This window comes from Patella vulgata, chromosome 3 (assembly GCF_932274485.2).
Source record: "Patella vulgata chromosome 3, xgPatVulg1.2, whole genome shotgun sequence".
NCBI lineage: Eukaryota > Metazoa > Mollusca > Gastropoda > Patellidae > Patella > Patella vulgata.
The window spans coordinates 49231913-49258511 of NC_065881.2; the positions used below are offsets into that span (position 1 = coordinate 49231913).

General features: G+C 35.9%; 1 long non-coding RNA gene across 1 annotated transcript; it reads right to left on the minus strand.

Moving 5' to 3' along the window:
- Positions 1-29: 29 nt before the first annotated feature.
- On the minus strand, positions 30-24923 carry LOC130012170 (uncharacterized). The gene is made up of 8 exons (XR_008787541.1): positions 24816-24923; positions 23315-23402; positions 22907-23021; positions 15687-15752; positions 14628-14705; positions 13803-13907; positions 4267-4338; positions 30-161 (listed from the first exon to the last, which is right to left on the minus strand). It is a non-coding gene; the product is annotated as an uncharacterized LOC130012170 (long non-coding RNA).
- Between the last annotated feature and the right edge of the window lie 1676 nt (positions 24924-26599).

A 26599-nucleotide genomic window follows, 5' to 3' on the forward strand; every position in this document is an offset into this window, starting at 1 on the left:
TTTAAATATTCTTGTGTTGAGATGTCTTCATTGAGATTTTCATGCAAATACCTTAACCCAACATCCGTTATTTTAACACAAAACCTATTATCTATTAAACAGACGACACTAGATAATTTACCATGGTGATGGATGGTACTTTGATGAATATATGCCATACCCTAAAATAATACAAAATCAAAGATATGCAAAACCACTATTTGTATAATATGTTGAAGTTTTAACATTTCTCCAAACTTCTGCGATTTGATTGGTTGCTCTGAAGTGTTTTTTAAATAAAAATTTCTGAGTCCTGAAAAACTCACGACTCTTAAGATGTAAATGCCAAAGTCGATTTCAACTTGAAAACGAACCGACAAAAATTCTATTTGTTGAGGGCTTTTGAGGGGTTTCACAGTCTAGTGAAATTAAAATTATACCAACATTCCTTGCCGTTTTATTTTTCGACTGTTTATTCCACGGTTCATTCGAGGAAAACATTCTACACAATTGTTTGCCAAGCAAGGGCTGTAACTGGTCCAGTTCGATTCCATGGTCATTGTATAAAATATAGCCCGTGATGCAAACTTATTTACCATTTTGGCCTATGAATGGATATCATTATTAGCATAGGTCCACAATGTCCGACACATGTCGTAGCTTTTGGATGTTTGTTGTTTTACATCGCAAATTTACTGATTATGTTACTGGAAGTCGGTACTTTTAAAAATCCATTGGTCAGTAATCCGGCTAGTATATTCTTTTCAACATTTTAAAGATACATACGCTTTACATGTTATATAAACTGTTAATTAGACAAGACAAGACCATAATAAACGCTCGATACCATCGGGTGCTCGTGACTTAAACTACTGTCTGATTCATCGTAAATTTTAAACGGATTTCTTCGATTATGAACAAACTACTTAACTTTGGTTATTATAAACTCACCTGTGTGTTTGTAATGAACTCCCGTTCGATAAAATCCATTGCACAACTAATTATCACAACGATGAGAACAATTTCTCTCTTGAAAAATTTGAAAATTTACTTGTAATTTCGACAGAGTCGATGTCAACAATGTCTTCGTGACGTATTGGTCGAATCCAATATACCTGTTGCGGGGGTTGGTTAACATTGAAAGATAGTTTGACAGCGCGATCATTTTGATCGTATATGGGTTTGGGCGACGAAAAATATCAATTGAAGGCAATTACATAGGAGATTTATATGGAAACCATTGATCGCCAGTCTATCAAATTTTCTTCACAATTAAAATATCACTGATTGCACGGATACTCGTAAAAATAAAGTCATGAATAAACTATAAATATCCTATCTTCTTTATGTTATAAATAATTTAACAAGGATCATGAAGCTTACCTCCGAATTCTCTGAGTGTATTTTTAATTTTATACGCATTCTTTCGATCGAATAATAACCGCTTCAGTAACATCTTTAAGCGTGTTGCGGCAGCCCTCAGCGTGTCTATTGCCGTATTGGGTGCCCGGGTGGGTATATAATGCTACTAAGCCCGTATGACCCCGTAAGAAGCGGAACATTAATTCTCGATTCGACAGTTTTGACCGAAGTGTGATAAAGCCCGTAAAACGAATGTATAGTTGTGTTTGTGCGGCATGAGTGTTCAAAAGTAAATAATCCCATCCGAGTCGCTAATCAAATAATTAGAACAAAATATTTCAAAAAGTAAAGCTATAAAATTTGCAGAGATTTTACTAGAATGTAAAAGACGGTAACTAAATACAGGAATGCGGGTAGTTATGTGTGCGAACGCTCAAACTCAATGCCAATTGTCGTAGGTATCCAGACCACTCGGACCAAAGACTACTCGGACTAAGACCAGTCGGACCAAAACAAGACCAGTCGGACCAATTAAATTATATTATAAGGCTAGACAATATGCTATTTATTTATTATTAAATCACAATACAAAGAAGCAAATAATTCTTATACGGAATTCTTATATTTAGAGTTGTTTGGTTCAATTTTGTGTACGTAAATAAATCAACGATTAGTTTTAAAATTAATTAATAATGGTGCCAAAAAAAATATCAATCTAATTTTTCTTTACTCTTGCAATGAGACTCGGTATGTCCAGACTTTTGACAGTTTCTACATATACGGGAATATTGTTCTTGTCTGATAGCCTAATTTTACTTTTTCCACATTCGCGGTATCCCCAGTGGTTTCATTCCGTTCTACCCCACTAACCCCTGGGTTACTATATATGGGGGGGGGGGGGAGACACGTTTTCAAGTTATCCGCCCTTGATGCGTTAATATAAACAGCACATAATAATACGAAGACCGGACGTTTATATGCCCCTTTTTAAACGTGACTACAAGTGTGGTTCTCGATATTTTGCGATTTGGAATACAATTATCAATTTATTCAAACAACACGTTATTATTAGTTGGAGTAGTCATATTAAAACACACACAATTATCAATTTATTCAAATAACACTTTATTATTGGTTCGAGTAGTCATATTAAAATAAACACAATTATCAATTTATTAAAATAACACTTTATTATTGGTTCGAGTAATTATATTAAAACAAACGCAATTATCAATTTATTAAAACAACATTTTATTATTGGTCCGAGTCGTCTTTCTGTTGGGTCCGAATAGTCTTTTTGTATGGTCCGAGTAGTCGATTTGTTTGGGCTGAGTGGTCTATCACTTGGTCCGACTGGTCTTGAACCGAGTGATCTTTGGTCCGAGTGGTCATGGATTCTTGTCGTAATTGTACTTGAATTTCCTATGCTGTCACCCCTAATACGAAATGATATCTTCCGCAGAGTGACGTAACCATCTTCCATATTGGTATTTTTCTCTGGGAAAAGTTTGTGATATTTCAATTTTTCAAGAGAGAACTTGTTTTCATCGTTGTGATAATTAGTTGTGCAATGGATTTTATCGAACGGGAGTTCATTACAAACACACAGGTAAGTTTATAATAACCAACGTTAAGTAGTTTGTTCATAATCGAAGAAATCCGTTTAAAATTTACGATGAATCAGACAGAAGATTAGAACGGCTCAGCCATTTAAAAATGGATGAGGCGAGACTAAGACTCGAATATACCAGTACCGTGGTTACGATATAAACTATCAATGAACACATCTTGTCAAAACCACAAACAGTGATAACTTGTCTCAGAATAAAGTAATTTAAATCAATTTTCAATATATTGATTTTGCATTATCTATTTTGGAACAATTATAGCAAGAACGGCCAGCTCTTTATCTACATCTTACATAATGTATATTTAATAGTAGTCATTTTCGTTTACAAAAGTCGGCTCTATTTCAGTATCGCACCTCTACCAGTTCCCATGATCATAGAGACTTGACATTTTCAGGGGGTATTCATGGGGCCTAGCCATGACCTCACACCAAATTTCAGCCGAATCTGTCAATAACTTTTTTTTATTTTACTGTAGTTTAGCTTATACGAGAAAAGTTTATCCGATTTTGACGCCATTTTGTTTGTTGGCTATTTAGACTCGAATAACAAGACAGGGTTAGGGTTAGGGCTAGTCCTGTCTACATCTTGAGACTATGACGAAATCTATAGGTCCTAGCCCTTACCCTAACCCTTATCCTAACCCACAATCCACATATTACGTCATTCGAGCCTAAACAAAATGGCGTCAAAATCGGATAAACTTATCTCTTATAGAAGCTAAACTATGGTAAAATTTGGTGTGAGGTCATTGCTAGCCCACCAGAACATCCCCTGAAAATTTCAAGTCTCTACGACCCCGGGAACTGGTAGAGGTGCGATACTGCAATAGAGCCCAAAAGTTTATGTAATTAGTCATATTGAATATTTGATATTTAAAGACATAAATTTGCATATATTTTGTTTGTTTTTGTTATGTTAGTATAGCCTACTAGTATATTTCTTTTCTTTCTTGCAACAAGTATTCATTATGTTGGTTTTGAGCTCGAGTGATCAAGATAATATGTGTACACACTACAACAAATTCCACTTCAGATCGAACCATCCGCAACGGTCTGTATCCAGCTGTGTCACAAGAAGTATGATTGGAAGTATAATCAATAATCAAAGTTACACTGTTGTTGACGTCCCAGACCGATTTAAAAAAAACCCAAAAAACAAAAAAAACATCTAATTTTAATTATATAAGCGAATAACGGAAGCGTGGTTTGGAATTCGTGCGTGCTTAATGTTATTATTATTTTAAACATGCATGACATTAAGGTCTACATTTATATAAAAGATCATATTAACTAACCTGTGCAATGTCAATAGCGAGAGAGAACTTGAAGTGGGCGTCTAATGTTAACTCTGAACTTCCTAGTATATCCTAGAATAAAAGGGTATAATGAAAAAAGTTGTATTTCAAAAGGACTAATCACGAATACATGTAGCCTTTGATTTTACTATCAAAGTTTTTACGGCACCGAGAAAACAGAATAATGCCATTAAAACAACAATGGAACAAAGATAATACAATACAAACAAAACCCGCCGAAACACAATACCACCGAATGTCATGCAAGATGAACAAGTAAACTTTGTGTAAAACTCTGATTTCATTTACTTTCATGCATCTAACAGTAATAGAGACTTTCAGCGTCCCCCAGAACTATATCAAATTAATTTCCTTTAAAAACATAACCATAATGTGTTGTTTGTGGTGTAAGTCAACAATCTCAATTTCGAACAAGCCCATAAAGTTTGAAACAAAAAATTGTTATTAGCTTATATAGTGCGTGATTAATCCAAGTACCAGCTCAGGTGCGGTTGGCCTCGATTCAGTCTATTCCTTTTCTTCGTTTCGATGATAAAGATCTAACTACTTTTTTTGGGGGGGGGGGGGGTTCTTTGTACATTGACTAGAGGCCGATGTGGTTGGTTGAAATCCTTTTTGCCCCAGATCAGTTGAATAACATTTCTTAATTTCTTACAGATGTTGTTCGATTGTATTTATTTGTATAGAGTAAATGTTTACATAATCAAAACGGATGGAAAACATTTTCGTTGGCAATATTGTATGGAAAAGGGGTGACCAATATGCTTTACCGCCACCTCTGTTCTAAGGACATATTGGAATCTCTGCCGTCTATTAATGTTCATCGTGATTTAAAAACGTAAACAAAATACGCTTGAATTGGCCCGCGTTTGTGCAGACCGGGGGTCTCGGTTTGTGGCTAAATCGCAAAATTCTACTTGAAAAAAGTGTTGTATTATAATAAATTTGTGTCATATGTTGAGAGAAATGATTCCTTTTGGCGAATAGACGGCAAGGATTCCAAAATAGCCTTAGAACAGAGGTGGAGTAAAGCGGTATTTTCATATTGCAGGTTAATAGAGACAAATAGGAACGGTGAGAGAACATTGTCCGATCAGATACATTTCCTAGAGGAATTAGTTCGGCGAATGCCGGACGACTATCAGCCGCTGATTAATCAGAAATGACTTGTGTAGTTAAATCTTGTCACTCAGGTAAAGTGAAGTCTGTTTATTATTATTGAGAATGAGCCTTAAACCTTGATATCTAATGGCAGTTATTATGATGAAGGGAGAAGGTGACCTCCCTATCTCCTCCATGTAAGTAACATAATTAAATCAACGTATCTATAATCTCATGTATACCGTATATGACGTTAAATTTGTAATAAACAGTAACAACCATATTTACCGGTGTGGCAGTTTCAGATGGTTCCTGGTGTGTGATTACCGTTTGGCGCATGCGCAGTTGTAGGAGTCACCTCACACCGTTACAGTCGCGGTGTGCATTGACTCCTCGTGATAGGATTTCCCCTAAGATTTCCTTACGGTAGGGTGACCCGTGCACTCTACAGAAATACAGTCCACCGCCGATAGTTCGAGACTACCACTGAAGCGTGCATATTCGCTGTGTCGAGACCAACTTTCTGACAGTATGATACTATAAATAGCCATGGCACTTGCAATTCTCTACAAATCTATCAACTATTACAGCCGTAAAAAAAATTATTGTTGACGATTTTGAATAGCGGTAAAATTAAGCTTCTTGGTTATTACAGCAGATTTAGAAATTACGTTCGTTTTATTTTTTAAATCGCTTTATCATTAACTGTACCGTTAAGAGCGGCATCTTTTGGTTAAGTACAAATAATATCTCTGAATCACTCGGTTTAGACAGGAACATGATACTAGCAGTAGTTTCATTTTACTTTTACAAGCTTCTTAAAACAATTGTTGAGCTAGCTAACGTGCTTATTTCTAAATTCAATTTCTTGTTCTAGCTTTCTGTTATGTTTCGTAAAAAAGTAGTCTTGATTATCCCGACCTGTCAATCAGACGTAGAATGGTCGATAGACTGGTTAAGCGAGACTAATTTCAAAACAAGGGCACGTAACCTATCTTTTACTCAAAAGTGTCTGGATGTTATGGACGACACTTGGAACCAGTTTTCAGTCTATTATTTATAGATGATTAATGGTCATAGCTTATTAAGTACAACATGATCGTTTATTTAGTGACTATAATTGTGTGAAACTGATTTGAGGCTTGGCATATATATAAATATTGTGGCGTAATTGTCGAGATATTTGGAGATATTTATTTATGGTGGGCCACCCTAGGTCAAATCAATTTCTAGACTATTGATGCAAATTGACGATCTTTATTATTATATATTTAGTATATATACCCGTCCACAATGCGAACATTCTCTCTTGTATTTGGGCTGTTTACATGCATGTTTGAATGTATGGGATGGTGTAATAAATCTATATTTGTTAAAGAAATCGGTGTTTAGCTATGGTTTGCATGAAATGATTTAAATTGTATTAAGTAATAAAACACATGCTATTGTGAAGTTGTAAACATTTTAATACGAAGTAAAAAATTGAAATAAAAACTATACAGAGAAATCCCAATCTGAAAAGCCAATATTCAATCTGCAAAATAGTTGATTATTAAAACATAGTTAAAACACCAAAAAGTGATTTATGAATTTTCAACAAAAAAGTGATTGATACATTTTAACAAAAAGGTGATTTATGCATTTTTAACAAAAAAGATATTACACCACTGGAAATTAAGTGAAATGAAATGGGGCTTAACGTCCTACTGTTCTGCTCCTAACCTGGGCTAATGAAGACGGGCATACGCCATACAGTGTGCTATGAGGGAAATTTTGCCCGGACAGTGGCGCTACGGCCTACTCTTATATCGAATTCCAACTGCCAAGGGATCTTTTACGTGCACGCCAATGTGTACACGGGACCTCGGTTTTTCGTCCCATCCGAACGATTAGACAGCTGTCCTTGTCAGGCCCTCAATGAACCATGTAATATATCAGCACAATAAACAAATTTTTACAAGCAAAGAACAAATACAATAAAAAATGATATGTAAGAAAAAAAAAGATATTGACCAAAAATAAAAATACAAACTATTTACATTATATACATTCATCTATTAACATTGATATCCACTCCCACTTGTCATACCATTCTGACTCCAGCAGTCTTCGACAGTGGTAGCTGCAGTAACCAGTGAAACCCATTTTATTAACAAAGCCCATATAATCCCCCATATTTACCCCGCCCACTCCAATATCCTGGACAATCTTCTTTATACAGCATTTCAGAAAACCCACATTTCTTTACATTAAATGGCACATAAAATTCTTTATTTTGGTTACCTTTCCAAAAACTCATTGGTTTAATACCTGGAAAAAAGGTAAATTTTAAATTTTTTAATGAATATACATAAACTTTAAAGTGATGTCATACAAGAGATATGGTTTATTAGGAATTTTAATTTATTGATGTGAATATAGATAAAGGGATGTCGGATTTCTTGCAATACAAGAGTTAGGATTTTTTTAAATTCTAACCAACCATAATTTATTACTATAAACATAGGGTGATGTCTGACTTCTAGCCATAAACAAAAAATTTGTTGACATGTTAACAAAATATTTTCATATTAACTTACTGCGTAACCAGGCGAAATGTCAGTGACGACTTCCTGTTTACATTTCCCACCCACATAGTAAACACGACCATCTGAAAAATTTAAAAAAAAGATAACACACAGATATAACATGTGTCATATTATTCATATATAAAGCCCGATGATGTTCGGATGCAGCATCGTATTAAAACATACAGTGATTTATTGCTAGAGGACATGTCAAAAAAGAACTGAGACTGAGCGCTGAGGGGCAACAAAAGAGCTGTGAAAATCTATCGCGTGACTTTTAAAGACATAGATCAGTGTAACCAATATCTTTGGTAATTGTAGTTATCATGTAGGTCTCTGACAAATAGGTCAATAGGTTTGAATAGATTTTTCATTGAAATTAAATTTTTCTGCTCTTGCATATTTAGTTTTTCAAATATTTAGTGTTCATGTAAAGCAAAACATATTACCTGCAGAATAATGTTAACAAACTGAATTAAAACCCATTGACTAAACCATCAGCAACAGAACATGTCATTGTTACATACTTTGGTCAGAAGGCATACTAATTGTAAATAGCTAATTGTAAATAGTATAAATAGCCAAATGTGCAGTCGACCTACCTTGAATCACATGTGTTTTTGAATGATTTCTCACGTTTTTTTGTTCAAGCTTTGTAGTTCCAGGTTTGTGGCTTTGTGTTGCTAAGTACAATTCTATTCTTGCTATCTTTTCACGAAAGTGCTGAAGTCGAATCTCTCTTTTGCTTGTATTAATATCTGCCATTGTGATGATCGATCAATTACTATTATTACTACTACTTGTCTTTTACGAATGCGATAGTCAATAGAAAATGAGAGAATACGAAATTCCATACTTTTATATTTGTGATAAATGAAGCCACGAAATATCAAAGGCCTTAATCTTCCTTTGGAGGTGAATTAATTGATAATTTCAAGCCAATCATCAATTGTATGTTTTCCACTGATCGTACGTGTGTAGAACGACTAATCACTAAAAAAAAACAACGGCAACAAATCACGAACGATAGAAGTATCAATTTCAAGCCAATCAACTTAGATCCGTTGATCGTGTAACAACTGATCACTAAAAGAACAGCTAATCACGATAACAAGTATTTTTATTAATGACAAAACTCTAATCATGTACATGATATACTTTTTCCTGTACTGACCAGTGATCAGGAACCAACTCACACCGCAGGAAGTAGATATAGTTTCGTTGTTAAGGCAAACCTCAGTTTCGGACATGCGCAAGTGCCCAGGGGAAAACACACACCAGGAGTCAACTCAAACTATCACACCGGGCTGTGACCTTAAAGGGTGTATGTTTCATTTTCGCCAAGAAGCAACCATATGAAAATAAAATTATTAAACAGGACTATATCCTATTTAGTTGGACTATAGGCAATTATATATCATTACACTGGTTGTTTGGTGATTTATTTTGTATTTTGTAAATTATTCTTTATCATTTAAAGATACATTATGGGAGATATTTATAGAGAGTTGGCCATTCTTGCTATAACAGTTCAAAAGTAGATGATGAAAGAAGAATATATTGAAAAATTCAGTCAAATTACTTTATTCTGAACATAGTTATCATCGTTGTAATATTTGCCTAGAAATGGTAGCGAAATGTGTCTTCACCTTCGCCGAACGTTTGATTGACAGGCGTTAACTCCACCTACATATCTCGATTATCAAGTAAAGTTTTCAATGGCATACGGAAACGCTTTACAGCGGCCTCGCTAAATACACTCTATCATTTAGCCTCGATCTAACTGACGTATTTTCATCAGGTTACCCCTTATCTGATTTAATCAATTAGTGAAATCCTATTTAAATCCGAGCTGTGGGTCTACAGAGTAGATTTTGGTCTTGTTGTTTAAATAAAGATCTAATTTATAATTTCTATAACATCTGAAGCCTAAATTAAGACTTGCAATAATCAGATTTAGCTCTTGCATAATGCATGTTTAATAAAAACTACATTTGATTTGCGTCTCGATTTTGACAATTGCCATAAACGTGATGACTTTGACTTTCCGATTGTTAACTTTCCATTTATTAGTAGTAACATTCCAATATCACCAGCTTATGGAGTGTTTGTGTCTCAACTAATTCGTTACGCGAGAGCTTGTTCATTTTATTCTGTTTTTAAGTAGATCGAGGCATTTGTCATCTAAGCTTCAACTACAGGGATACTTGCGAACTAAACTTATTAAAACCTTTAAAAAGTTTTATGGCCGTCATATTGACTTGATTTGTAAATATAACATGTCTCTCTCGGCTATTATTCTAGATATATTTAATTGACGTGTATACTATCTCCCTGATAATGTCTGTCTACTACATCGTTAACACTGTTCATCACGTGCATTTGCATACCGATAGTTCATTTGCCAATCACGCTATTTTACCGAGATTTCGCCTAATAGTTTGGATGCAGCTATGGCGGGTGTGGCGCCAGGCAGGGTAAGCTTACTCTTCCGGACACCTGTTACCACTGTTTGTCGTGTATTTTGTACACGGTGAACAGTCCATATGCTGATTACACTATTTTGCCTTATTACACTATTTTGCCTATACCGTTTTTTTAGGACTTCGAATTTTGTCTAATGGTTTGGATTGTTCGTACTTGGTTTTATTTTATTATTACAAAATATGCAATGCGTAATAATCTATAGCTTTCTGCTTTAAAATATAAAGAAAATTTTACAGTTTTTAACATAATTGTTCTCGAATTAAGTATCGGCTTAGCCGCAAAATAAAACACCAAAGGCATACACACTGATAACACCCGATCTAAGGGCGGGTGTATGATTGACACATTTAAGTAATAAGACTGTACCTCGATGTAAATTAATACAAACGAGTTTAGTATATGGATGTGGTACTAAGACAGAAAAAGATGATGTAAGGAGGACTTTAGATGACCACTACTTACGTTAGGACAGGCCGATTTGAATAAATTTAAGGCGTATGAATGAAAATATTTGTCTTTTAGTCTGGAATAGTGTCTCATAAATACAGTCCGAAAATCTATTTAAAAACAAATATGACCAACACTATCTAGGACCCAGGGGTCGTATTCAATTAGCTATCTTAAACTTGCGAGTCTTTTTGTTGATCTCAAATCTTATATAAATAATTAATTAGAGATTTATTCACATGCCAAGCCCATTATCAATTCTCTGGATGGTCGCGATTTTGGATTTAAAAATGATAACCAAGACTTTGTTTATTGTGGTAACAATGGCACTTGATAGGAATGTAACTTCGCCCAGAAACGAGTAATTGGACTAATATTTTCGATATATTCAATATTCATTATCTATTTATGAGCTATTAATTATAGGAAGACCCACTAACCTTTTATCTAAATCTTACGTAGCGCATCTTCCATTAATCACCTTAAGGTACAATTTTTACCATAACAAGATTTTCCTTATTCGTAAAGTAATTATTAATATCCTAAAGTGGTATCATACCTTCACGAGCTTCCGGGAATAGTATTTCGAATGCGCGTATTGTTGGGGTCGTCAAATTTTTGCCTTTAGCAGTGATTATCCATTATCGAGTTCTACATCTCAGGTTACTCAGTAATTACTCAGTAATTATGGAAGCCTATAATTACCATTCGAGAAGTCGAAAAGTAGAAGTTCTGACAAAATGTGAGGAGATTGCACACACACCAAAAAAAAAAAAAAAAAATCGACCCGTAAATAGGGGAGAGAGAGAAATGGGGTTTAACGTCCACTCGACACAAACTAGGTCATTTCGGGACTATCATATGGTTTAATTTTATTTTAATAAGTCGCTTGCGCATAGGGGTCTTTAGCAGTGGGAGAAAGCGGAGGACCCGGAGACAACCCACGAGGTTGGACAGGTGACCCTACTCCTTGTCACGTACAACCGGGGATTCGAAACCACGCCAGTCGACTGACCATTCAGCCATCCAACCCCCCGACTCATAAATAGGAAATTAAGTAATAAACACACCGCGATAATAGCGCCCCTCGTGTTGGATAGCGTTTTGTAGACTTTCGAATAAGTCATATTATTTTCGTATTTTTATTCATTTCAGTAAGAAGGCGCCAACACGCATACCATGCCAAAAGTAGAAATTAGGATATTAACACACCGCGATATCAGTGATCTATCATTTTGACTTGCAGTCGAGCTGTCGACTTTTCATTCGGTTGATCCGGTGTTATATGAACATTTTCGAAAATGTTAGATTTATTTCACACAACCAATCATATTTCAACATTTATAGCCCTCATATATTTAATGTAGAGAGAAACACGTCACAATCAACATATCTAAATCTAAATACTTAAATATACCAAACACTGATAATTATAATAATAATGTCCATTTACGATTGCGCTCACTTCATCCATATTGCATGCGCGAAGTAACAAACAAATGAGTTTTGAGTTTGGATTTGAACACAGCTAATGTTTGAGAACTCTGTATCTCCAATGGTAAGATATTCCACAAACCGGTCCACAGACACTGATGGTTTTATACCCATAGGATTTCAGTTTAGCTTGCGGCACAACCAATGAGGGCTTATTTTGTGTGCGAAGTGGTCGATTTAGTTGATATGATTGAATGAGATCCGTGAAGTAAGATGGGGAAAGATCGTGTTGACATATAAACCAATGTTAGAATCTTGAAAGTTATCCGGGCTTCTATGGGTAACCAATGTAGTGATTTTAAGATATGGGTGTTATGTGAGAGTACTTTTGTGTTCTTGTTATTATTCTGGCGGCGGTGTTTTGAGTTTTCCACACAGGTTTTGGGGAATTCCAATCAAAGCACTGTTGCACTAATCGAGCCTCGAGGAGCAGCTTACGGACCTCAACTGTCAAGAGGTGTCGAATATTGCCAATACATCGGAGATGGTAATATCACGTACGGCAAAGTTGTTCAACGTGTTTCTCCATGGTTAACGAGGAATCCAGTAGCGCAACAAGATTCTTCACACAGGATGTCAAGCCCATGTAGTATAAAATATTACGATATTTTTAAAATTAAAAATCCTTAAGATCGCTATTTTTTTAAATTAGGTTTCTAATTAACAGACTTCTACATGTATTCTATACATGTACTGATAGCAAAATCGTTTCAATGTTTAATAATAAGCAACGCGTAGTCAATTTTTAACCAGCTTCTATTCTGGGACATTTAACTTCCCGTAGACTTAATATCGTTATAATTGAAAATAATTTTTTTTAATGGCTTCATTTTTAGAAAAATTCCAATCTATTAAAATGAATGTAGAATGCAGGATATCTGCTAAACACCAGGAAACAAAGTAAAATATAATGAGATAAAATTTCGGTTTTAATGGTTACATTTTAAAGAATATATGTACCGCCGAATATGGGTACACTCTATCTAACCCCTTTCCTATTACAGGTTTTTACTTGTGTATCAATTTGTTATATAAACATTTACTCATTTATTCACTTGAAAAGCCTATAATCAACTTTCTAAAACATCGGATGGCGGAGATTTAAACGGATTGAAACACGGTTGTCAATTAATGACTTAATTTAAAAATGGCGAATCGAGGCCAAGTCTTTAAATCAAGTACCGTTATTATGACAATTAACAGCCTTTGCACACCTTGCCAAAACCTCGCTCCGAATAAAGTAATTTTAATGAATTTTTCGATATAATCATTTTCTTTATCTATTGTTGAACTATTACAACATGAACGGTCGACTCTTTATCTAAATCTTACATAACGCATCTTTAATAGACAACACCAGGATAACTGCACAACAGAACACAGACAGAACGGTAGCAATATAATGAGTTTATATATGACCTGTAGAGTTCCCTTAGAACAATGTTCTATAACAATACATTTAAAGCCAGGGTCCAAACATGCACCAAAGACTTTAGCAATGTTGGTCTGATTGACATCCCGGATCTGGAAATAGACAATATATCAGATAAGAGAAAAAATAACATGGGTCCTGATGAGATATAATTATTCAGTGGGTAGAGATCGGAAAATTTGTTCCGATTAAATCCTGTTGTAAGCGCAAATTCTTCTCTCTTGGGTTGTACACCATAGAAAAGATAACCATATATTTAATCAGATTGTCATATATTAGTCTCCAAATAACCGAGGTATTATGTTGTTAAGATTTTAAGCCCTATTTCATTCTACTAAATCTTAATACGCGTAAAATCAAATCCAAGTATGAACATCGAAATTTATTCTCTTATACAATCGTGTCGACTGACTTCACAAATAAAGTCCTTTCCATTAACGTCATGCTGAGTTTATGATTGGCCAATGATACTAGAAACCTATGACAGAATATTCCGTGAACGGAAGGTTGATGAGGGGAGTTAGGGGTGTGTGCTCGGGGGGTGGGGGCATGCTCCGAAACAATTAAGAAAAATTGGACTGTCAGTGGTGATTTGTGACGCATAATGGACCCGAATAATACAACATTCAATTTCACAATTAAGCTACAGTTTGGTTGGCTATACTGCGACTAACAAAAAACTTCATATTTACTGGTTTCATAGAAACTGACTGCAAGTGAGTGGGTGTTAGTTGGTGGAAGAGGAGAGGGTGGATGCGACACAGATTTTGTAGATGATTATGTCAGTGATCATACCAGATTGCGACAATTACCTCTTTAAATTCTGCTAAAAGTCTCTTTGTTAGAGGGACATCTTTCAAATCTAACTTTTTAAGTTGGACCATGATACCCTACAGATACAAAAACCCACGGTATTATAAAATACTGTTTAATAAACTGGTGAATTTAAGGCTGTGACCTACAACAGTTTCTAGGTGACAACTGTGTATACAGATCAGAGAGTATTTATATGAACAAATATTTAATGATAGTCTTATAAGATTTTTAGAATCATACAATTTTTCATAATAATTAAAGTTTGTTATCTTTTCCACTTACGGACTGACTGATTGAAGTCTGTGTCATCACAGACTGAGGACGGGGAGATTTCTTCAACTTGATTATTTAAGTTTCTACATATCGCCATCAAAAGTATGTTGTATTGGTGGGGCTTTATTGAGGTTGGATTTGATGATTTAAAATGTATTCACCGTTGTTTCTAAGCCTGTGGCACTCGGGCCCCTTACGATTTCTTAAGGGAAACGGGGGGGGGGGGAACACAGGTAATTTAAAATCCAGTATGAATTTGTTGGTATTCTTACAAGGAATAGCCCAGTCACATACATAGGAATGGCGATCATCTTGTCATGGGTTAAGTACCACGTTTCTGAACAGAATTTGAATGTATGACATTGTTTCATTCATACTAGTTTTATATCTTAGTTTTACAGACTGAGATGATCCATGCTAGGAGTTATGAAAGAGTTACGTGACAATGGGTTGTTCGCGCCATAAGTCTCTAATAATATGGAAACTCTGGTTGAACAGAGTAACTGCAGATTTGGAGGTTCTATACGACATATATATATATATATATTGCCCCAATGAGTCCCCAAATGTTGGGAACCACTGTTCTAGCCAGTTGTTATGCTATTAGATTATTTTCAAGAATAAAATCTTTACATTTCTGAATATCTGTTGTGCAGTAAAGTAGACTACTACATTAGTTATTCGAGGCTATACAGTTTACTAAACATGGTTTATGTTCAAGAATAGATATGATTATTCTATCATTTATCAGCCAAATATAATACGATCAAATGTAGACAAACCCTAAACATCGCCACATCTATAAATCTATCCATATTAACTCCTGCGTCACTCTTCAAAGAAGTAAGCTGAAAGTAAATTTATACAATAGAAATTAGAATATCATATAAATTAACTATCGACCAATATTCTTATATAATCTTCTAGTTTATTAAGATCAAAATGGACTGTTAATGTCATTGAATGTCATTGTATTTATTAAAATCAAAATGAACTGGCCGCGTCATAGAATGTTATTGACAGATCATTCAATTGTAAAAAAGTATTACCATTACGTCATTTACTGTTTATATTTAATTATCTAAAACTAAATTAGGGGAAACGCGTAGGGGCAGTTATAGAATTGATATGAATGTTAAAGCCATAAGCGCTGGAAGATATAAATTATATAATGTTATCTGGAGTAAAGCTGCAGGTTTGAAAATCGGTGGAGATTGATGTAAGCAGGAATAAATTAAAACTAAAATACTAACTTTGCCAATGAATCATAGGTCCAATAATCTGTTAATAATGTGTTAATAATACTGGATAATTGTCACAATTTTAATATTGGACACAGTTTTTAAATGTTACTCTCTGTTACCGTTTAGAAGTCCCCTCATATATACTATTCAAAAAAAGTAGGGGATATTTGATTTTGGGGGCATAATACTAAAATATGCAAATGACTACGAAAAAAGTCACTATAGAACCTAACAGAAGAAAAATTTCCAGTTACATGTGACGCCCAAACGCACCAATAGCTACCGCATGGAATGCAGGTGATGCTTGGGATCATCATGGGGGTCCAACCCAAGATTTGCACGACTCTGACTTTGAATGTTACAGTCATTGTGGCATTGAATTCCAGGGTGGAAACATCAGTTTAATTGTTTTAGTGACCAGAAAACAAATTTTGATATGCGTCGGCTTACCCAAAATGAAAGGTTACGTGCCCTTGGCATGCTACAGATCGGCACAACACAGGCGGTTGTGGCGCGGACGATGAATGTTTCTCAGTCTGTCATAAGCAGGCTATGGTCCACATACCGTGATACACAATCTGTACAGGACAGACCACGCTCAGGTCGACCAAGGGCGAAAACTCAAGCCCAGGATCGATTTATCCGTACCTTGGCCTTGAGAAATCGTGTCATCACAGCAAATCAGATCAGCGCTCGTCTTCAAACAGACACTGGTGTGAGAGTGAGTGGCCAGACGATTCGGAATCGACTGCATAGGGGTCACCTTCGCGCCCGACGTCCTCGCGTGATCCCTTGTTTGAGAGATCATCACATTCAGGCAAGACGTCGTTGGTGTAGGGATCGTCAACACTGGGATAATCGACGCTGAAGCAATGTGATGTTTTCAGATGAGTCAAGGTTCACTGTTGATTTTTTGGACAGACGTAGGAGGGTGTGGCGTCGTCGAAACGAGCGCTTCCAAGACGTTAACGTCATCAGACATGATCGATTTGGGGATGGTTCTGTTATGGTGTGGGGAGGCATCACTGTTGCTGGAAGAACGGCTTTACATGTTGTTGCAGGGCGTGTTACAGGCCAGTACTACCGGGACAACATCTTGGCAGTCCATGTTGTGCCGTTCGCACGACGTCATGGCCGCCGTTTCATCTTCCAGGATGACAACGCAAGATGTCACAGGGCCAGGATCGTTACAGGTTACCTCCAACAACAGAACATCACCACATTACCTTGGCCAGCACTGAGTCCCGACCTCTCCCCCATCGAGCATGTCTGGGACATGCTTGGACAGAGGTTACGTCAACGTCAACAACGTCCTGCCAATGTCCAAGAACTTGCTGCTGCGTTGCAACAGGAATGGGACAATCTGGACCAAAATGACCTTAGACGTCTCATTAGGAGTATGCCACGTCGGATCAATGCTTGTTTGGCAAACAGAGGAGGATTTACCCGTTACTGACTTGGTTGTGATGCTGTGGTAACTTTGCTGTTTGACCCCGGGTATCATTTTACCCTTATAATGGTCAGTCTGTGCCTTACGTAGTCTAACGATCATTTGGAATAAATCGATGAATGTGAACTTCATTTCATTTTGTCATTTGTTTCTTCGTCAGTTTCATTAGGTGACTTTAATAACACTTAAAAATCAAATATCCCCTACTTTTTTTGAATAGTATATAAACACAATATATAAACACAATATGAGGGACTGCTAAACGGTAAAAGAGAGTAACATTTTAAAAACTATATCCAATTTTAAAATTGTGATAAACGTGTTGAAACGTTTGGTTCTCAATTATACAGTATTATATATTTATTTTATGATCAGTAGTGGAATACCGCGTTTTATCAGTGAAATAAAAGTGTTATTCCACTGGCTAAAGAAGTCCATGTTGTTTTTACCTAAAATGATTGTAAAATCATAAAATAAATAGAACATTTGTCGTTTTGTCGTGAATAACATATTTTATTTTATCTCTAAGCAAGAAAACATTTATATTTTCACTCATGCTACGCATTCGTGAAAATATAAGTTTTCTTGCTTCTCGATGAAATAAAATATGTTATTCACTCTAAAACGACAAATATCCTCTATATATTCCCCCATAAAACAATACAGAGGCAAAGTTAGTTATCATCTGCGGTGACTAAAATAATTGAGTCAATTAATCTTGCTTACATAAGGGACCGTACAATATAAAAACATTTATATTTTCATAAAATTTCGTCACCTGTGTATAAATTTAAAGTCAATCGGATATTAACTTTGGCCTCTAGTTACGACCACATTTCAATGAGGGCGTATAAAAATTTTATTTTAAAATTTCTTTAATCATTAAACATCAACTGACCGCAGGCACTAAACTAAGCAGTTACAGTATGCGTGGGGAGAGGGGGGGGGACGTCACTGAAACGTTTACCCTGAGAGCCCTGTATGAACAGTGGAGAAGATGACTGCGACCATTAATATCACCAGTGCTACTGGTGGGACGTTCTTATCGGCATACCACTGGCTGAACACTACTTCATGGACCGATGATAAGGTATTTGCTGTCAGAGCAGTTATATATATATATATAACAAAAATCATAATATTTAATAATGATAAAAACATAAAAAGTCATGAGATGTGATAATAAAACAAAACAACAAAACATTATAAAATTATCATAAAATTTGATAAAAACATCATAAAAATCATAAAATTACACTACAAATTTTCCTAAAAATATAAATTTTTGACAAAAATCTGTGTACGGTCCCTGTTACATTTAAAGGTATTTGGCAATTAAAGTATCGATAATTAGGCATATTGCAGTTTGATTATAAGAAAGCAAATGACTGTGATTATATTATAAGCTGATATAATGCATTCACAACGAAAACCGATTTCTTTTAAAAACAATGTTTACCTCTGTCAACACTTTTTCTATTATGATTTTCACTTTATAGACCCCAATCAATTTTCATAAAATCCGCGAATTCCGCATGGTTTCAGCCAGTAAGTTTAAAACATGCATTTGCAAAACATATAATTTATTAGAAAAACGCACGGTTATTGCAGACGTGTATTAAGGCCAAATAAAAAGAAATAAAATTAAGTCCTTATTAGAATATGGTAAGCCCTAGAATATTTAGGACTTATTGTTAGGGTCGAATAAATTATAAATCATTTGCTAATTTCAATTAGCAGTTCTAATTAGGACTTAGTTTATCTTCTAATTAGGACTTATTATCTCCTAATTTAGACATAGTATTTCCTAATTCATGTGGGCGTATTGCATCGTAGCCCTGTCCGCTCGTCCGTCCGCGGGGACTTGGATGGCTGAATGGTTAGCGTGCACGCGCTGTATCATAAAGTCTGTCATTGAGTCGACTGGCGTGGTTTCGAATCCCCGGTTGTACGTGACAAGGAGTAGGGTCGCCTGTCCAACCTCGTGGGTTTCCTCCGGGTCCTCCGGTTTCCTCCCACTGCTAAAGACCCCTACGCGCAAGCGAATTATGTAAATAAAATTAAACCATATGTTAGTCCCGAAATGACCTAGTTTGTGTCGAGTGGACGTTAAACCCCATTTCTCTCTCTCTCTCGTCCGTCCGCCCACACGTCCTTCCATTGACAATGTGCTTGTGAGAGCAATTTTTACAAATAAATTGGTGTGAGCGAAGGAGTCATGATGGACAATCCCTATCGATGTCTCCCACCCTTACCCCCACACCGAAAAGTTTGTAAACTTTAAATTTAAGGATTGGGTTCACGAGCTCTATCGATATTTAACGTTCCGCTAATAACTTCCGCTCCGGGCTCACACCCATTGCCATAATCGCGATAGAGGCTACCTTTTTTTAACGGATTAATACCCAATTCTGGTCCGAAGCACTGTGGTCATTGAGCGTTACGTGACCTTCCTCCAGTGGTTAATACCAATAGCATTTCTATCGATGTAAACCGTTCTACGATAAAGGCTACACGCATGTGAAGTATTGGTTCATGAACGGACGAGTCGTATCGATATTCAGCGTTCCACTACCTCCCATCCCAAAGTTAAACTCCCTTTTCCGAAAACCATCTGAACTCGAAAGAGGCTACAGTTTTAAGGATTTGTTTCCAATTTTGTTTGAATCATTGGAGGTTTGAGAGGACAAACCCGTTCATTATTCAGCGTTCCGCTACCCTCCAGAAGCTACAGTTTATAACTGATATTGTTCAAATTGTGTGAGAAGAAACATTGGCGGGAGGACAAAATCATCGATATTCAGCGTTCCGCGACTTTCTATTCCGAAGTTATCCCCCTTCCGAACGCGATAGACGCTACTCTTTTAACGTTTTTATGCTTGTGCAGGGCCTTCTTCAAATTATCCATGTTTTCCTTGGATCCTAATTAAGAGATACTTAGTCCTAATTAGTTGTTAATAATCGAAGGTGAGCAAAGCCTTTTCCCCTACGGGCCAGAAAGTAGGAGCCCCTTTTAGCATCTGTCGAGTGTTGTACGCATTGTCATATTTACCAAACAGTATGCATGAGTGGATTTATGTCGGGTATGATAAGGTCTATTCTGTTGGACCCATGGCACACAGTATCCAATTGGTCGACATCTGGGAAACCAAGAGTTATGAGATAAATTTTATACCCATTTACGTTGACCCACCTATGTATTCTAAGTAATCATATAGACCCCTTGGTCGATATCGACGTCCGCAAAGTTGACATTGGCCTTTAAGGTACACGGTAGTACTTTAAATTTCCAACCTAGATACTCATGCACATAATATATGACGTTACAATCTGTGTGTATCTTGTACAATATGGTACAGTTTGTATAACTGTCATGGTTTAATCTCATAGTAAACGTGGCCAAATAAGGAGTCTTTGATTTATAGCCGAGCTTGGCTTAGAACATTATTGTAAATCAGAAAATCTCAAAAGTGCTAGTGACGTGAGATTTCTAGAAGTCTCCATATCTGTATTTTTGTTAGTAGTGAAAACCAGTTGGGAATTTGCTTAAAATTCAATCTACCTGTATTTATATTTCGGAGATTACTTTCTTGGCATAATATAAGATTAGCTGGTTTTATGAAAATGTTGTTTATTTGCGCAGTAACTATAAAAGCACGACACATGTTTGTTAGCTATGTGTATTCCTCTAAAGAGGGGTGGTGTGACTGTCGGATATTATTAAAAGGACCAACACGACAGACCAAAAGCTGTTTGAAGATGGTTTTCAGAAACATATCTAGCCCACTGTATAGAAGACGAGCACAATATCGACAAGAATCCCCTAAACTAATCTCCGTCCCACCCAATCCACATAAAAATCATAGCTAGTAGGAAACGCCGATAAGGAGACAAAGAAATAAAAATAAAAGGGATTATTGAATGGAATACCGGAGAGTAACAATAACACGATGCTCTGGAGAACGGAAACTTTTCGAAAGTGCGTGTGTGTGGTTAGAATAAATTTTTGATGACGTACTTAAATTGCAAATGAAGTGGAATATAGAGTTTTAGGAATTGGATACCACCCCCCCTCCCAAAGTAATTTCCAATCCAAAAGCTGTTGGGAAAGGGGGAATAGTAGCTCGTATTACTGGAAGCTGATACAAATTGTAAATTTGAGTTCTACATTTCTATTGATTTACTAATATAAAATAAAACGTACTTTATGTGAATTAAACATATTAATTGGTTTGCTTTCTGGCAGAAATATTGATATTTACAATTACATGCTTGCAAGTCTGGTGTGTGCATTCTAGATTTATTGTTGCTAAGGGGTCTTCTGTTTTTATTTGTAGTGAGAGAGAGAGAAATAGGTTTTTTTTCATTTCACGACTGTGCCCTCTAACTCCGATCTAATCAATGTGATTTAAACACAGGTCCTATTTCGTTTCGTTTTATATAGTTAAAAAACGAAACGAAATATAAATTTGTATTTTAATCAGATTGAGATTTACTGATATAAATATATTAATATATATCAACTCTTTAAGCACGCATATATATTAAAGGGAAAGTCAATATACATAGTTTAAAATCATACCCAATCAAAAGGATTCATACACAAAACATCCTGGTCCTAAAATTATTTAAGTATAGCATTGGTAACTTATTAGAGCCAATTGAAGTTTACACCGGTTTCTGTTTATTTCAGATCAGCACCTTTTAGCGTTAGGGGGAAATAAAGTAATGTTAATTCCGCTATCATTTGTTTACATTCCTGATTAATCTTTTCTGTATTGGATGTGGTTAATTAGTTTATTACATTAAAATTGGACATAATTCAACAGATTCCGGAGAAGTAAAAAAAATCGATAAAACACACAAATTTAAAATTTCAAAATCTACTACTAACCGAATAAATAAAACGGCATTACTTTTGCTTCTATAATAATTGTACACTCTTATAGCAGTATTCAGTTTTTTGTCCTTTATTAAAAGAACGCCAAATTTTAATCAAGAATATATATATCGATAGGGTTTTATAAAGACTCAACACTTTTAGGTGACACTGTAAATACTGAACGGAACTGAATCATTTTAGCGATTCAACTTTAATAATATTGTAATGTAGTTTGCAATCGATATAAAACTTTTCAAATGACGACCTGCGACTTTCAGCTCCAAGTTTGATTATTCTTTCCTCGATGCGCAGACGTGTTGGGCTGGTTTTTATAATTTCAAAGCTATACATGAGTTAGAACTTAATATTAGTATTAACCGACATATTATGACTCGAGTGCAGTTAATTCCCAATTTTCTTCTTTACCTTAGATATAAAAGATATCGCCGAACTGTTTAAATCCTGTTTGTCTACTATGTCTAGATCATCCTTTGCTATTCTCCACCACCACATGTCAGACTCCATATTCCTCTTCCATCGCCTAAAATTCATTATTAAAAAAATTGTGCTTGATATCGATTCTTATCGAAACGTCGTGCTTTTAGAATAAAAAAAAACAGTGATTGATTTCCCATAAAAAAACCCAAACAAATTATGTCATTAGTCTTTTATGATGCATCTATCACGATTCTATTAAATTAAATAAACTATAATAAGGTTTAATGACCTACTTAAGATTCTGTATTACCGAATCCCATTACAGTATGGAAAAACAACTTTGAAATCTTGCTCGTTTAATTGAAGGTAAATTTGTTTATAAAAAATATAACTGACCTGTAAATGAAACCTACAATGGTTATAGCCGTAATAATAATAACGGCAAAACCAACACATAAAACTGTAACGGTAAAATCTGAAATACCTAAAAAGTAAAAAATATATTCATTTATATACGCATTATGTAAGAGCTAAATCAATCTATTGCACGTCTTTCTTTTGGCTTCTTAAATAAATTATTATCTAGACATTTATTCACATGACAATCCAATAAGCAACCTCTAGATCATCGGATGGCTGAGATTTATATGGATTTGAACACTCGCGAGATTTAAGAATTTAACGATAAACTGGATATTTGAAAACGTAGTCTTGGTTGTCCTCTGTTAAGATAGAAACATCACGTCACCTATTCTTCACCGGGATGGGAGTCCAAGGAAACCAGTTGATCCCAGGCCCCAGAGCTACCCAGTCCTTCACTGGTGTCATTAAGAACATTTACTGAGCTTGTATATATGTTTATGCCCTTTCCACGTAGCAGATCAGTCTATGCAATTGAGGAGATGACTGTAAGAATCTCTCAAATCTGGATAGAATTTTCAAGATGGCTGTCATTTTCCAAGATATCTTTCATTTCCCAAGATGGCTGTCATGTTCCAATTGGGCCGATTGAGAGGCATTTTATACGCCCACATTTTCCCTTGAACGTACTATGTTGTCGCCCTCTTCCCCCTGTCCCGACTTACAATAGATGTTTGTGTCCAACATTAGTTCTTGGACAAGTTCCATTTTAGGATCTCTACTTCGTAGGTTATGGCCCCCGGCTTTTACATACAATTTTGAAATATGTACGAAGATTGTGGACCATTTAATGTCCATTTTTGTCCGATTTAAAATATATGTTAAGGATCAGAGAAATAGGACGGTTTGTCGTTGCCTGAAAGATGACCATCTTGAAAATAGCCAACATCTTGAAAATGGCCACCATCCTTGGAGTTTTGAGTGGCTAATGGGTTTTTACAAACAGTAGTCTCCAGGGAGTATCTGTGCCAATTTTTACACTTGTATTCAAATTTGAACAATTCCCCAGTTGTTATGCTGCACTAATGCTGAAACGATTGAAAGGGCGTATTGTCCCGATAAATTTTGCGGGATAATTATTTCATCAATCTGAAATATCTATACCATCACAAATTCTCTTACGTTATAAAAGTGATTATCATCATTTTAGCATTTGTTAAAAAATATATAACCGTTTTATAAAAAATTCTCGATATACCCGTCCGATATCCAGTAAGCCACAGCAGTCAATCCCAGGATTATATCCGATTATTGTAGTCGCCGAAAATAATGAGTTCATTGTATAATGGCAAGTTATTCATTGGTCGTATTTCATATAATATATTGACAACAATTTTGCTGATGTCACCAACCTTAAACTGAGATTGATAGCTATTATTGATTTCTCAAATAAATGAGAAGTGGTCTAAGCTAATGGCAAGAGTAAACCCCAGAGCAATGAACACAATTAATTTTATTGTACATAATTTTATGTTACCTGAAGAAGAACACATATCTGATCTAAAGCCACATATTGGTACGTCTGGAGGTGGACCTTTATCATCAGGCCAATGTATAGTTTTACCACTTCTTGGTACATATTGTTTAGTCATACCATCGTAAGAACCAACAATCTATAATAAATCAAAAACAATTACCAGCTATCCTAAATTAATCAAATCGAATAAGACCCCACGTGTTATTATCTTTGCAGTACAACTTAATACATATTGCTCGCTTTTTGTTAAAAGAAGTTAAGCTCGTTATTCTGGGTTGATGTGACTATTGACGATGTTAATTTAGTTTTCCAGTTACTAATAGTTGTATAGAATTATTTGAGATAAACCTGAGTTAATTAGCTATATCTACAGGAAACTTGAAGAGAGTTGTATATACTATTTATTTAATTTACTTGACCTGGCCTTTTTGAAGCGAAAATCCCGATTATAAGGTTTACGTGGACATGACAATCGACATGGACATTCCTGAATCATTTCAAATTTGTAATTGTAATATTTAAAATGTAAGCGGGCTATTCATTGGATGGTATATTTGCATATTTTCTTTTGAGACTACATGTATACTAGAAAATATACTAAGCAGCAAAAGCAACGTCAGGTTGGTATGCTACTCTGAATAGACGCATTGCGTAAAACTTGCCAAATGTTTTTATTGTATATTTGTGACCACGTCTCCAACTTTACCTGAGCAATAAGGCTCCTTCCCAAACACAGATTTGAAAGAAAGAAAATGTTCTCAAAAACGCAACCGGACTTCTGAGATGGTAATGTGTTCTCCATAATTTTCATGTAACTAATGCGGCACGTGCTGTTCACCGGGACCAGCCCCATAAAATGCATCCCCCTACCTGGTTGAATCATTCACACTACAACGTCAGCAGCATGCCACGACTCACGACAGCTCAGAGGAACCAGACGCTTGGAAGACTCGGCGCTGGCCACACTGCCCAAGCCGTTGCCAATCACTTCCAGGTCAATGTTTGGACCATCTACAGGCATCAGCAACGCTTTCGGGCCACCAACATGATGGATGATCGCCCCCGAACTGGTAGACCAAAGGTTACCACAAGGCGACAAGACCGCCATGCTGTGCGACAGCACATGCGGAACCCCCGGCACAAGGCATCTGAGACAGCACGTAAGACAGGAGGAACACACGGAAGACCCATCAGTGCCGATACAGTGCGCCGACGTCCCACCAGAGAGAACATCTATTGCCGTAGACCTTACCGTGGACCGATCCTCACCCCTCGCCATCGACGTGAAAGTCTACAGTTTGCCCAACAACACCAGAACTGGCGACACAGGCAATGGAGAACTGTTTTGTTCACAGATGAGAGTCGGTATTGCGTATCAACTGCAGATGGCAGGACCAGAATATGGCGTCGACGTGGCCAGCGTTATTCTGACCTATGTGTTAAGACGCTGCGTTGCTGTTATTGACACTCGCCTTGGAGACACCAGATACTGATATATAGACTGTGTCCAGACACTCTTAATATCTTGGAATTGTGTTCACAAAAAATGTTTTGATCCATTTAATAAGTCGTTTTCTAGAATGATTTGATTAAAGTGCCTCTCTGATTTTGAAATCGTACTGACGTTTTTTTTTGCTGTTTGGTATAGTAACAGTATCTTATATAGACAATGACTTTCCTACCTCAAAAACGCCTGAATCTGGTATGGTCATATCATATAATATAAAATCTGTATATTTATCACCTTTTGAATTAATAGACACTTTACCCCCAATACCTGTTGA